The 13,769-nt window shown below is 40.9% G+C and overlaps 1 protein-coding gene across 1 annotated transcript in view; it reads right to left on the bottom strand.

Moving 5' to 3' along the window:
* LOC109920250 overlaps positions 1-13,769 on the bottom strand; it is a 51,028-nt gene that overhangs the window by 12,679 nt on the left and 24,580 nt on the right. The window lies entirely within an intron of this gene.

Raw genomic sequence — 13,769 nt, 5'->3', positions numbered from 1 at the left:
CGTAGTTAGAGTACCATTATACAGTAGGGCTTGTGAAATAGTGTTTCCATATTAGGGCAGTAAGACAAGAGCCAGGTCTATCTCTGACGATCATGTATTTTATTTTTTCTTCTTTATGCATTCACGGGATGAAGGTGTCACTGACCAGGCAGCATTTATTGCCCATCCCTAATTGCCCAGAGGGCAGTTTAAAGTCAACCACGTTGCTGTGAGTCTAGAATTACATGTAGGCCAGACCAGGTAAGGATGGCAGTTTCCTTCCTTAAAGGACATTAGTGAACCAGATGGGTTTTTCCCGACAATCAGCAATGGATTCATGGTTATTGTTAGATTCTTAATTCCAGATATTTTATTGAATTCAAATTCCACCATCAGCCATGGTGGGATTCAAACCCGGGCCCCCAGAACATTATCTGGGTCTCTGGATTAACAGTCCAGCGATAATACCTCTAGGCCATTGCCTACCCACACATTAATTGGTCTTATTATGTAATAAACACTGTTATAGAGAAGCCCAAGTCTGAAGGTAGTTCTTGATCTCGTCTTCTCTTCAAACAGTCTGCCTTGAACACAGACTCATTGATGTGGTCATAAAATCGCAAACAAAAGATGATGGCAGCAATTGGACCCACTGAATCATGGCAGCACTGAAGATTAACAAACAGACCTGAGATCATTTGGAGAAGAGAACTCAAAATAACACACTTTTTCAAAAAAATCATCAGTACAGTGTTAAGACCAACTGGTAGCCAGAAGAACCACAGAGCTCAACTGCTATTGTGAAGGAAAAATCTCTGAATAGAAATTTACTGCAGAGGAACCACCAAAACCAATTGTAAGCCTGAGTTAAAACATTTTACAGCCAGTAATAGGGGAGACAAACTTGTAAAACAAAAAAAAAGGCATAGAGCAGTAAAAACCCACAAGCAGCCAAGGGTCAAAATGAAGCCAATTACCAGACACTTGAAGTAGATTTAATCCCTGGGAAAAAAAAATTTTCATTTCCACCCATAAACCGGGCTGGGAAATAGAGTTAGGACTACAACAGCAATTTAACAGTTTCTAAACTGTTTATGGAATGACAAAGTTAACAACAAGCAAGTTAAGTAAATTCTTCAGAAGCAAGCTTAAAGTAAATTAATTGAAAATTTGGAAAAATGAATTGTTTGTTAAAATTCAAGTTTCAGAGCTCTAACAATGAAATTAGTTCAATATTTACTATTTCACTGGTTGAGCAACAAAGTCAAGTTTTATTGATTTAATTGTTAGAAAACAACAAATCAAAGATAAAAAGTACAAATACAATCATGTGGTTTTGAATTTTGTGAAAGAATACTTTGGACACACAGAGAAACTGGTTCAAATTGTGTCACGATAGCCATTTTTAATATAGTTAAAATATAATTGAAATATATTGATTTCCATTTTAAGGTCATTTCTACCCACAGTTCTGGTGGAACTCCTTCAATCATCTTGGTAAAGGAATACTTTTGTTCATCTCTATGAATATATCACATGAATAAAGAATTATCAAACATTATTCGATAGCAGCATTCAGAACACATGGACTGCAGTGGTTCATGAAGGCCACTTGCCACCACCTTCTCAAAGGCAACTAGGAACGAGCAATGAATGATAGCTGACCAGCGATGCCTTTGAGAGAATAAAAAGCAGAAACTTTAAGACCTTTCAACAATCCTTACAAGAAAGACTCAAGAACTTTATCAATATGACAAGAATTTGGTACAAGGAGATCAGCATCCTAACAAGCATCATTCAAAACAAGAAAATAATCAAATGCCTGTCAACAATCAAACAATGCAACAAAATATATCTGTACCAGTCTTTTCATCAGAAATATTCAAGCTATCAGGTCCAATTCATATATCAGCAAACTGAAAATGTGGAAAGCACAATTCCTAAGATTTTGACCAGCTTTGGGATTGGACACCAAACCAAATGCAGAACAGTTTAACACACTTTCCTACTATTTGGAAAGAACATCAGATCATGTGTTGTACAAATAACAGATTGACGAGGAACAAATTGTGTTTGACAACCTCTTAAAAGTTTTTGATCAATAATTCACTTTGAAAACAAATAGGACACTGACAGTATCATACTTAAATGGCAGATGTCAGCTCCCAGGAGAGTTTATAAAATGCTTCACTAATGACCTGTATGTACTATCTCAACCATGAAGCCATGGAAACTTACAGCAAGGGTCATTTGCAACAGAATAATCATTGGCCTCTTGGACAAATCAATTATTGAACATCTTCAATTCAAGGAGCATGTTAATCAATGTTTATGATGGGGGAGAACAAAACTCAGGGAAGGGTGTTGTGTAAGGGCATTAGATCCTGTATAAACCTTGTGATGATGTCACAGATCTACACCCTGCTGGACATAAATAATACAGCATGGGGAAGCTCATTAGACCGAAGGGCAACTTAAGAACTAGAGCATATGGACACATGAAGAAGAAGAAGAAGAAGAAGAAGAGGAAGCAAAGAGAAACACATGCAGAGAAGTGCATGTGGTGACCAGACTAGCATTAGGCAGTAGAGTCAATGGAGTAGTTTTTCAACAGTACCAATGACATTACAGCCTGGTATCTCATTGATTACCAACCAAGGTAGTATTAAAACATAATGTGTAATAATCGGTGTTACAGAGAAGCCCAAGCCTGATGACAGTTCTTGATCTGGCCTTCTCCTCCAGCAGTCTCTCTTCAACCCAGGCTCATCAATATTATATAGAGCCATGTGATCAAAGACATTCCTGAATGTATGGCCTACTACAGCTTTGATTGTTTCATATGCATGGATGTGTGGCAGTTTGGAATTAACATGGGCATATGGGAAGGGAATAGGACTGTAGGAGGTTTGGAATTATTTAGTGGGCTTTGGGAAAATAGTGGTGAAATGACATTAGTATGAGCTTAATACATGAATTGTAATTTGTATTTAGAGTCATAGAGTCAATCAGCATGGAAACAGACCTTTTGGTCCAACCAAATGCTGACCACAATCCTGAACTAAACTAGCCCCACTTGTCTGCACTATCCCTCCAAACATTTCTTATTCGTGTACTTATCTAAATGTCTTTTAAACATTGTAATTGTATCTGCATTCACCACTTCCTCTGGAAGTTCATTCCACAAATGAACCACTCTCTGTGTAAAAAAAATTGTCTCTCATGTCTTTTTTAAATCTCTCTCCTCTCACCTTAAAAATATATCTCCAGTCTTGAAATTCCCCATTCTAGAGAAAAGACACTTGCCATTCACTTTATCTAAACACCTCATGATTTTATAAACCTCTATAAAGTCATCCCTCAACCTCCTATGCTCCAGTGAAAAAAGTCCCAGCCTATCCAGCATCTCCTTGTAACTCAAACCTTCCATTCCCAGCAACATCCTGGTAAATCTCTTCTGAACCCTCTCCAGCTTAATAATATCCTTCTTATAACAGGGTGACCAGAACTGTACACAATACTCCATAAGAGGCCTCGCCAACATCCTGAACAATCTCAACATAGCGTCTGTTTGAAAAAGGACATGACCAGACTATAGCATTCATACCACCTGAGTTAAACTGAGAAACAGCTTTATTAAAAAGCACAAATCTGAATAACTGGTAAACTCGAATGAAGTCTGACAAGTGATGTAGTTGTGAGTCCGTATGTTTATGTAAAGGCCTTTCTCCAGCCAATTACTATCGCTCCAGAGAGCTGGATATAGTTCAGACAAAGAGGCTGTGCAAAACTGGTAAACTGAATACTGGGTTATTCATACGGAATAATTTTTTTAATAATGAGATCTATTTATCCTATTTGACCACCAGCAGGTGAATTAAATGGATTATCTGTAAATCAGGAGTTTGCACGTGTGACTGATTCTGTAGACCCACCCGCTTCTCTCTCTGTACTGCCTATGACATTCCCAGTGTTGAAGAGGTTTGATATTTTAATGCAAAGCTGTCTTGAAGCATTAACTCTTTCCACAGATGCTGCCAGAATTGCTGTGTTTCTCCCGTATTTCATTTCAGGTATAAATAGATATTGGAGAAGGAGGAGGAACAATCCAATTATTGTGGTCTAGTTTAGAATCCACAACATATAGGAGAACAGGCATAAAGGTCCAGAACTAAAGAGGTAAGTTAAACAACAGGATCTCAAGCATTACAAACTCTGGATTAATAGCAAAACTGTGAACAAACAGATGTGGGAATAAACAGATTAGACAGACCAAGACCTGGATAGATGAGTGGTATCAGAATGAGGGGCTCTATTACATGGAACACTGACACCTGTATTGGGAGAGGGGCTAAAAGTTGTATCACTGTGATATTTATCACCAGAATGTGGCTAGGACCAGAGCCCTAGCAGAAAGAATAAATAGGGTAGTAACAAGAACATTAATGTTACAAATATGACGTTTCTCAAGTTATCTTTCAGTGCTGTGGCTTTAATTTAGGATAAAGTGAAAGGGGCCATGTGACATGTCCTGCCTAACAAAAGGCAGGGATGAAGTGTTCTTTAAAGATTAAAGGGAGGCCTGGATGTTTTGCTGGAAGGATGATAAAAGGTGTTCTTAATTGGAAATAATGCCAGCAGCATCTGTGTTTACAATGGCTAGTGCTGCCACTCTCCAAAGTTCCTGGAATGTCTTGGAATGTCAGGTTGTAAACGTTTATACATTAAACAGTCTATTTACTTGAAAGATGGAATAGATTTAGAGTCTAAAGAATAGCTGATCAGCATTTTTACCTAGATATGCAGGATTTCTAAGATTTCACTGACAACCCTCAGATTCAGGCAGCGTGCCAGAATCTGGGACTGAAGGAATAGCCTCTGTGGTTCACTATACAGGATTGCAGATGGGAGTGCATGCTTAGATTGAAAAGACCAGATTTGAGAGAATTTAAAACTAATCTGGCAGGCTTGCCTAGCTTGTGCGAGAGGAGATGCATATGAAAAACCCTCATAGTGAAAGACAATTCTGGGGTCACAACTTAGCAGGTTGTGAAATTAAAGGAACAGAAGTATTCTTGGACGCTACCCTTTGGTAGAAACATGTGTTGTTGAAGTTGGTTTTTGTTTAGTAAAAGGTGAAAATTCTGTTCTCTAGTTTAAAGCATAAGTTTCCTATAACAACAACTGTTTAGTCAATCGTGGTTTCAGTCTATTTGTTACAGTGAAATTCTTGAAATGTGAAATCTTGTGTCAATCAGAAGTTTGAATTTCTTTTTTATATAGTTATCGGTTACCACAGAATTTCATAACATTACATGTTGTGGTTGGAGTGTCCAGGGCAGAAAAGTGGTATCAATAATTGTTCAAAAACAAATCAAAGGTATTGCAATAACAGAAATTGTTAGAAATTGTGCCTAAGACATTTACAAATACGGGGGAAAGTATAATATATTAAGTAATTAGACCAGGAAAGAGAATAAGAAACCTATAGGCAAAAGAAAAGCAGAAATTGTTGGCAAAACTCAGCAGGTCTGGCAGCAGTGGGAAGAAAACAGAGTTAACGTTTTGAGTCCAATGACTCTTCAGCAGAACATCTACCAGGTTGAAAGGAATACAGGAACATTAGAGAAATAGTGGATAGCAGGAGTAGTTATTGAGGTTAGGATGAAATCAGTTCAATGTAAGAGAGGACATTTGAGAGGTAGGCAGGTGGTAGAAACTTTATGGGTGGAATTAAGAAAAAGAATTTAACTGTGTAGTGGAGTTATGTGTAGGTCTCCTGATAGTAGCTGTGAAGTTGTAGAATGTTTAAATGCAGAGAACAGACAAGTAGATACTAAATGCAGAGTGGTTTTAATGAAGTATTGTAAGTTTCATGTAGATTGGGATAAGCAGACAAGCACACTTTGAAAAACTAGTCAATATCTTGAGTATTCCTGGCTAGTTTTCTGCAGCAATTAGTCCTAGCTGGAAGGCATGCCATATTTGATTTCATTATGAGAAATAAGCTAAATGGAGTACAGTAAATAGCCCAACATTGTGAAAAGTGATCACAATATGATTGAGTTGGATGCTGTGTTTGAAAAGATGAAATGCAAAACAGCTCCGAAATTTTGAGATTTAGGCAAAGCTCACTTCAATGTGGCAAAGAATATCCACAATATACTGGGCAATTCTGTAAATGGGCAAATTGACAGAGTATCAGTCAGAGGTGCTCCAAACAGAATTTATGTAACATAGCACTAATTAAAATCCCTAATAAGCAAGGTGTGAAAAAGTAATTTTACACAAGGGTAAAAAAATAGCACAGAAGCAATGGCTTAGGATAGTATTATTGCTGAATTGTTAATCCAGAGACCCAGACAATGTCCTGGGGACTTGGGTTCAAATCCTGCCATGGTAGATGGTGGAATTTGAATTCAATAAAAATCTAAAATTATGAGCCTAATGATGACCATAAAACCATTGTCAAAAAACCCATCTGGTTCACTAATGTCCTTTACTGCCATCCTTACCTGGCCTGGCGTACATGTGACTCCAGACCCACAGCAACGTGTTTGACTCTTTACCACCCTCTGGGCAATCAGGGATGGGCAATAAATGCTGGCCTAGCCAGAAATACCCTCATCCTGTGAATGAATAAAAAGAAGCCCCCAGGGTATTGAAAAAATATAAAGAGCAGCAAAGGCTGACAGACAGAAAGTAAGAAGCTTGCAAACGATATTGAATTCAAAACAAAAACCTTGTGGAAACGTTGAGGAAAATGAGGGTTGTCAAAAACAATAGACAATAGGGGATGATGTTCCCCTCCCTGAGTTTGTGAGAACAATGGTGAACAAAATGACTTAACTGGAGGACAGTCCAAAAATTAGATTCACGCTGTCGAGAAAACTCTCTTAAACAGCAAATTCAAATCCTTGCCTTCAGAGAGTGAGAAGCCCATGAACATGCATTTGCACCTCCTTAATTATACAATTTGCCTTTTTAACATCCCTTCCTGACTAACATCCCTCTAATTGAAAAAACCCACACTTTGAGAACTCAACAGTAACATCTGAGTGGGCAGCTGGTGATTGGGCCCTCAGTATTGAGTCCTGCCAAGTTTCATTTCTGTGCTGCTGCCTTCAGTTACTTCAGTTCACATGGTGCCACTTTAACTGCAAAGAGAGTCTCTATGGTCAATGGGAATGATCTCCCTGGCCCCTCCATTCAACAAATGGGAAACTGCAAGCGTCAGTCTGAGAACATTCGGTTGCTTGTTATTGTTGGGCCACGGTGAGTCCATACTTTAAAGTAAAACCAGTCAAAGTTTTGCAGCTTAATCACTCATTGTACTGTCGCAATGATCAATTTGGGGTGAGCAAAGGTCAGTTAGGGCTGTCTTGCCAAGTCAGTCTGGGACATAGGCTGCAGCTGGCCAGGGTGGTACGGGGGGAATGGTTTCACACATAATCCAGGGGCTTTTCAGGTGGCAGCCCATCAGGTCTTTGAGGTTATAAGTTTGTTGATTAGTCTCACTGTATTCAATCAGACGGGGAATGGTCACAGTGGGTTTGTTGATGAGGAGAAGGTAAGGTGAGTCCTGGTGGTGTTTCAGAGGATGCTGAGAGATCTCAAAGAGGGGGTCATGCAAGTTATGATCACTATGGCCTCAACATGGGAGGGTGCAGGGCCAGCGAAAGCATATGCACCTCGAGATCCATCAGGTCTGGGGCCAAAATAATCAGATTAATTATTATATAAATAGTCTCAGCCAAAGAGGGAGGAGGGCAAAGAATTATTGGTGCCACAAAGAAGGCAACAGAAAAGAGGACACGAAGTATGGGAGGTCAGCTGTGGATCACGGGCAGAGTGTTACTCAAGCAAATGTGAACAGCGCCATATTGATCCAATCATTCAATATTTAATAAGGTCTCAAACTGGAAAATGCAGCTTCCTTAGTAGGCAGTACAAGTAACTGTCTCTTCAAAGAGGTGTAGTGATGGAACGCGGCACCCTTTACAGGGCAATCACAATCATCATGACTTTTGTGCTTAAACAATACTGTTCATCTGCCTTCAATTCATGGTTCATCTGGAAATCAACATTCTTCAAATAATCCAATTCAGACATGCACTCATGATGGACTCATTAAGATAACATCGTGCCCAGTAATTGAATGAATGAATGAATAATTTATTGTGTATTTTACAGTGAAATACAAGAAAATACAGTGAAAAACTTTCTTGTGTCACCATAATCTGGTGCCTTTTTGATAGTTTATTAATAAGAGAAAATGAAAAAGTATCGCTTAAAGAGAAGTCCATCCATGTACGACTCTTGAGCTGGCTCAGAATCGCCACCGCCTCTCCAGACCCAACTAACGTTGTAGTTGCCAATCCTCAGGTGCCATCTCTCGCCATTCAGCTGATTCGCCTTCTCCACTGCCCGCGCTGGGCACATCAGTGTCAGAAACTATCGCTGTGGTTGATGTTGCCCTCCTGGCACCACTTCACTGCTGCCACTGCTGGACTCAGCCAACGATGAAGTTGTAGGCACCATCTTTCGCTGCTGGGCCCACCTCACTGACATCGCCTCAAGACTCGCTCTCCCCCTGGGCTGTGTTCGTTCTCCCCCTGACCTGTGTTCACTCTCCTCCTGGGCTGTGTTCACTCTCCCTCTACACATCTCGCTGCTGTCAATGCCTGGAGGAGCTGATTTTGTTGCCACCACTGCTACACATGCTCAGGAGGCTGTGCCCACTCTCACCCTGCTGAAGGTGCCAACAAAGGCTTTTAAAATCGAAATAAAAGAAAAAGAGAAAGAGTAAAAGAATAAGTGCAAAAGCAAAACACAAAAAAAAACAAAGGAAGCAGATGGAAATCGACCAGGAGCTCGGACGCAGCACAGTACTCTGTCGCCATCTTAATGGAAAGCTCATTTGTTGATTGCCATCTTGTCAGTAAAGAGATCGGCAAGATTCAATGTAACAAAGCCCTTTCCACTATATCCTCATCTCATCAATTGGCCAAGGCTCACAGTGCCAAGGATTGCAAAGCTATGACTTGCTGCTGCTACATCCTGTTGGCAGGCCAGGACGTGACTGCTGAGAGGGAGTGGATGGGATAGGAGGGGACACGCTTTGCCAGAAGGCCTCCTTTCCAGTTCCTTCCTGGATTTTTTTTATGGGAAATCTTATTTGATTAAAGGTACTTCTCTCTAAACTCTATAAATGCATTACAATAAAGTTTTGTGCAGGCTCAACTCTCTGTGAGAGTATGGCATACAGCTTCATTGTGAAGGATGTGAGGGTTCAGGTATGTCTTCAATAATGCCGTCACCTTTCTGACCTTTCTAACAGGTCTTCATCTCCTAAGCTAAGAATGGCTGAGGCTAATCCAACTGTTTTCCTGGGGGGTGCTGCCTTATGCAGGAGGAGCAGATACAGAAGGTGACACAGAGATAACAGCCTGCCCAGGCACAGGGGGAGCAGCATGTAACACCACCAGCTGCTGTACAGCTTCCAGAGGGAGGAGCATTTGGAGAAGATCCACCAAGGAAGCAGACAGTGCTGGCATGGAATGAGACCTACAGTTAGTGAGCGAGATCGAATGCTGAAGAAGATTAAGGATGTCCCAAGTCATTGTCTCATTCTCGTGCTGGCTGCCGGATGAGAACTCATTGATAATCCCATTCCAGAAGCTCACAGAGTTTCAGCTGCTCTCAGTTCCCTGGCCAGCGGGTCATTTCAGGAAGCAATTAGAAACTCTGCTGCACTTCACAAACATTGACTTGTAAGTACATGCAGGATATCACTGTAACAGAGCCCAGCTTTTCATTTCCTTTACCCGTGAAACATGGTGCCACATGTAAAGACCAACTAGAAATGACTTCAGAAGCTGAAAACTGGGAACTGGCCAAGTTTACTGAATGCAGTAAACTTTGCAGGCTATGGGATTCTCAGCTGTCACTGTCTTCCCACACATGCTGGGTTCAATTAATTGTACCATATAGCTTTAAGATTGCTCTATCACAAATCGACAATGTTCATGAAGGCGGAAGGCTGGTTCAATCTGTTGATGCAGTCAACCAGGAATAGGACTGACCTTGTCTCTGATACTCCATCCAGTACCACCTGCAGTACACTTTCAGTAAACCTGGCAGCAGGTTTGACCTTCTTTAGTCCCCCATCCAAATTTGCAGTATGATGGCCGGTTCCCAGTTTTCAGCTTCTGACGTTGTTTCTAGTTGGCCTTTAAATGTGGCACCAGCGCCTTCCGCAAATGCTAGGGGACAGAGGGTCAGGCATGAAGGAGGAACTGAAGGAAATCCTTATTAGCTAGGAAATGGTTTTGGGAAAATTGCTGGGATTAAAACCCAATAAGTCCCCAGGGCCTCATGCTCTGCATCCCAGAGTACTTAAGGAAGTGGCCCTAGAAATAGCGGATGCATTGATGATCATTTTCCAGCATTTGGTAGACTCTGGAAGTGTTCCAATGGACTGGAGGGTAGTTAATGTAACTCCACTCTTTAAAAAAGGAGGGAGAGAGAAAATGGGGAATTGTAAGCCGGATAACCTGATATCCGTGCTGGGGAAAATGCTGGAGTCAATTGTTAAGGATGTAATTACTGAGCATTTGGAAATCGGTGACAGAATTGGTCCCAGTCAGCATGGATTCAGTAAAGGGAAATCATGATTGACAAACCTTCTGGAATTTTTTGAGAATGTGACCATTTGAGTAGACAAGGGTTAGTCAGTAGATGTTATGTATCTGGACATTCAAAAGGCTTTTGACAAGGTCCCACACAAGATATTAGTAAGGAGAATTAAAACTCGAGGTATCAGAGGTAATGTATTGACATGGATCAAGAATTGGTAGGCAGACAGGAAGCAGAGAGTTGGTCCTTTACAGAGTGGCAGGCAGAGATGAGTGGGGTCCATAGGGTTCAGTGCTGGGACCCCAGCTGTTTACATTATACATTAATGATTTGGACGAAGGAATTGAATGCCATATCTCCAAATTTGCAGACAACACTAAGCTGGATGGCAGTGTGTGCTGTGAGGAGGATGCTAAGAGGCTGCAGGGTGATTTGGACAGACTGTCTGAGTGGGCAAATATTTGGCAAATGCAAAATAATGTGGATAAATGTGAGGTTATCTACCTTGGCTGCAAAAACAGGAAGGCAGATAACTATCTGAATGATGGAAGTTTACAAAAAGGTGAGGTGCAATGAGACCTGGGTGTCATTGTGGAACAATCGCTGAAGGTTGGCATGCAGGTACAGCAGGCAGTGAGGAAAGCTAATGCCATGCTGGCCTTCCTAGCGAGAGGATTGAGTTTCGGAGTAAAGATGTCTTGCTGCAGTTATACAGGGCCTTGGTGAGGCCACACATTGAGTATTGTGTGCAAGTTTGGTCTCCTAGTCTGAGGAAGGACATTCTTGCTGTTGAGTGAGTCCAGCGAAGGTTCACCAGACTGATTCCCGAGATGGCAGGACTAGCATATGAGAAAAGACTGGGTCGACTGAGCTTGTGCTCACTGGAATGTAGAAGAATGAGGGGGGATCTCATAGAAACATATTAAATCCTGATGGGACTTGACAGGCTAGATGCAGGAAGAATGTTCCTGATGTTGGAGAAGCCCAGAACTAGGGGTCACAGTCTAAGAATAAGGGGTAAGCCATTCAGAGACTGAGATGAGGAAGAACTTCTTCACTCAGACAGTTGTGAGCCTGTGGAAATCTCTCCCAGAGGAAGCTGTTGGGGCCAGTTCATTAGATATATTCAGGAGGGAGCTGGACGTGGCCCTTGCATCCAAAGTGATCAAGGGGTATGGGGAGAGGGTGGGAATGGAATACTGAGATTGCATGATCAACCATGATTATATTGAATAGTAGTGCAGGCTCGAAGGGCCGAATGGCCTACTCCTGCACCTATTTTCTTATGTTTCTATGTTTTCTATGAGCCTTTGAGGCCAGAAGCCTCTCCAATGTGATTTCCTCAATGACACGCACAGTATCTCCCTTGCATACATTATGGGCCAAGAAGTTCAGCAACCCCCAAGATAACTCGGCCCTGCGATTGACAGATATTACACCATCCAATCAACTTGTTGCCATTTCTTTAACATCAAATGAGAAAATTCCACCCAATGATAGTGATGCCAATGAAAACAAGGAAATGGCAGACATGTTGAATAATTACTTTATTTCAGTATTTTACCATGGAAGAAGAGGTCAGCACGCCAGAAATCCCAAGGAAACTAATATTGAATCAGGAACAGGAATTGAACACAATTAATCTACATAACTAACAATAATAGACAAATTGATCACACTAAGGAGTGACAAACTCCCCAGGACCGGAAGGTTGTTTGTAAAGGAAGTGAAAGCGTTGCAGTTACTAATTATAATCTTACCAAGTTCTCTCAGTTAGGGAAGTATTCCTTTAGGTTTTGCAGGCTGTTTGGGCAGCAACCTTTGGAAACATTTTTCTTTGGCCTTGGAGAGGATGTAGTGCAAGTTTACCAGAATTATAACTGAACTCTGAGGGTAAAGTTACAAGGAGAAATTACACAAACTAGGTTTGTATTCCCTGGAATTTAGAAGGTTCAGAGATGATTTGATCAAAGTTTCCACACTATTAAGAGGAACAGCTGGGATAGATAGAGAATTTTTCTTTTTCATTTGGAGAGTATAAAACCATGGGTGTACCCTAAAAATTAGAGACAAGCCTTTCAGGAGGAACTGGTGAAAATGCTTTGACATACAAAGGATGGTGGAAATTTGTCTAGCTGTTGCACAAATGGCAATTGATGCTGGATCCGTTTTAAATTTGAAATCTGTGCTTGATAGATTTTTGTTACGCAAAGATTTTAAGGGATACAGGGTGAAGGCTAGGATATGGAGTCAGGTCACGGATTAGCCCTAATATCATTGAAGCTCGACAGATGATATAGATTTCTGAAGAAGGGTCTAGGCCCGAAACATCAGCTTTCCTGCTCCTCTGATGCTGCTTGGCCTGCTGTGCTCATCCAGCTCTACACCTTGTTATCTCAGACAATATAGCCTCTTCTTCTTCCTGTGTTCTTAACACCTGCTCCTTATCCTTCATTTCCTCTAAAACTTTCACCTCATTCCTCCAGTTCTCCCTAAATGTATGAGTGAGCTATTGATCCTAATGATACAACAATGAGCTGGCCTGATGTCAGGGTTATGTTATAATCTTGTTAATGTGCTGTATCATGTGTTACATTTTAATGCAACTGTATAATTTAAACTCAAAATGATTACAACCTTCTATTCTCCTGCCCGTGATCCTGATAGATTGGCAGAAAATATATGAAGGCTGTGACATATGAAATAGCTTGAAGGTCAAGAATGTAACTTGCTACTTTAACACATAATTGCTGGTTTTATGATATTCACAAGGTTTGTTAAATACAGTGTAGCTCCTGCTGCATAGTGTCTGGTGATATCAACACTGTCCAGCCAACCCTACATTCTAGGAAGCTGAGTCCAGGTTTAAATTATTCTGGACTGAGTTTGTAGATCTCAGCCTGACTGGGCATGCATGTCACTGAGCATGGGTGATGTGTCTGCAGGAATTAGTCCAGAGTATTGCTGCTCCTGATGAAGGCGAATATGGGTTTAGGGAGGATTTTGATACATCTCTGCTGTGTAGTTTGGATTATTGCAGATTGTGATTATGCAGTGCCTGTAGTGTCAAATGATCCAAGGTGTTATACTCCAGAAACCTCATTCATGAAGGATCAAACTGGAGTAAATCTTTCAGAGATAGTAGGAACTGC

This window comes from Rhincodon typus, chromosome 17, assembly GCF_021869965.1.
Source record: "Rhincodon typus isolate 14 chromosome 17, sRhiTyp1.1, whole genome shotgun sequence".
Classification (NCBI taxonomy): domain Eukaryota; kingdom Metazoa; phylum Chordata; class Chondrichthyes; order Orectolobiformes; family Rhincodontidae; genus Rhincodon; species Rhincodon typus.
The sequence above is the reverse complement of the archived record's forward strand: the minus strand, read 5'-3'. Positions and strand labels throughout refer to the sequence as shown.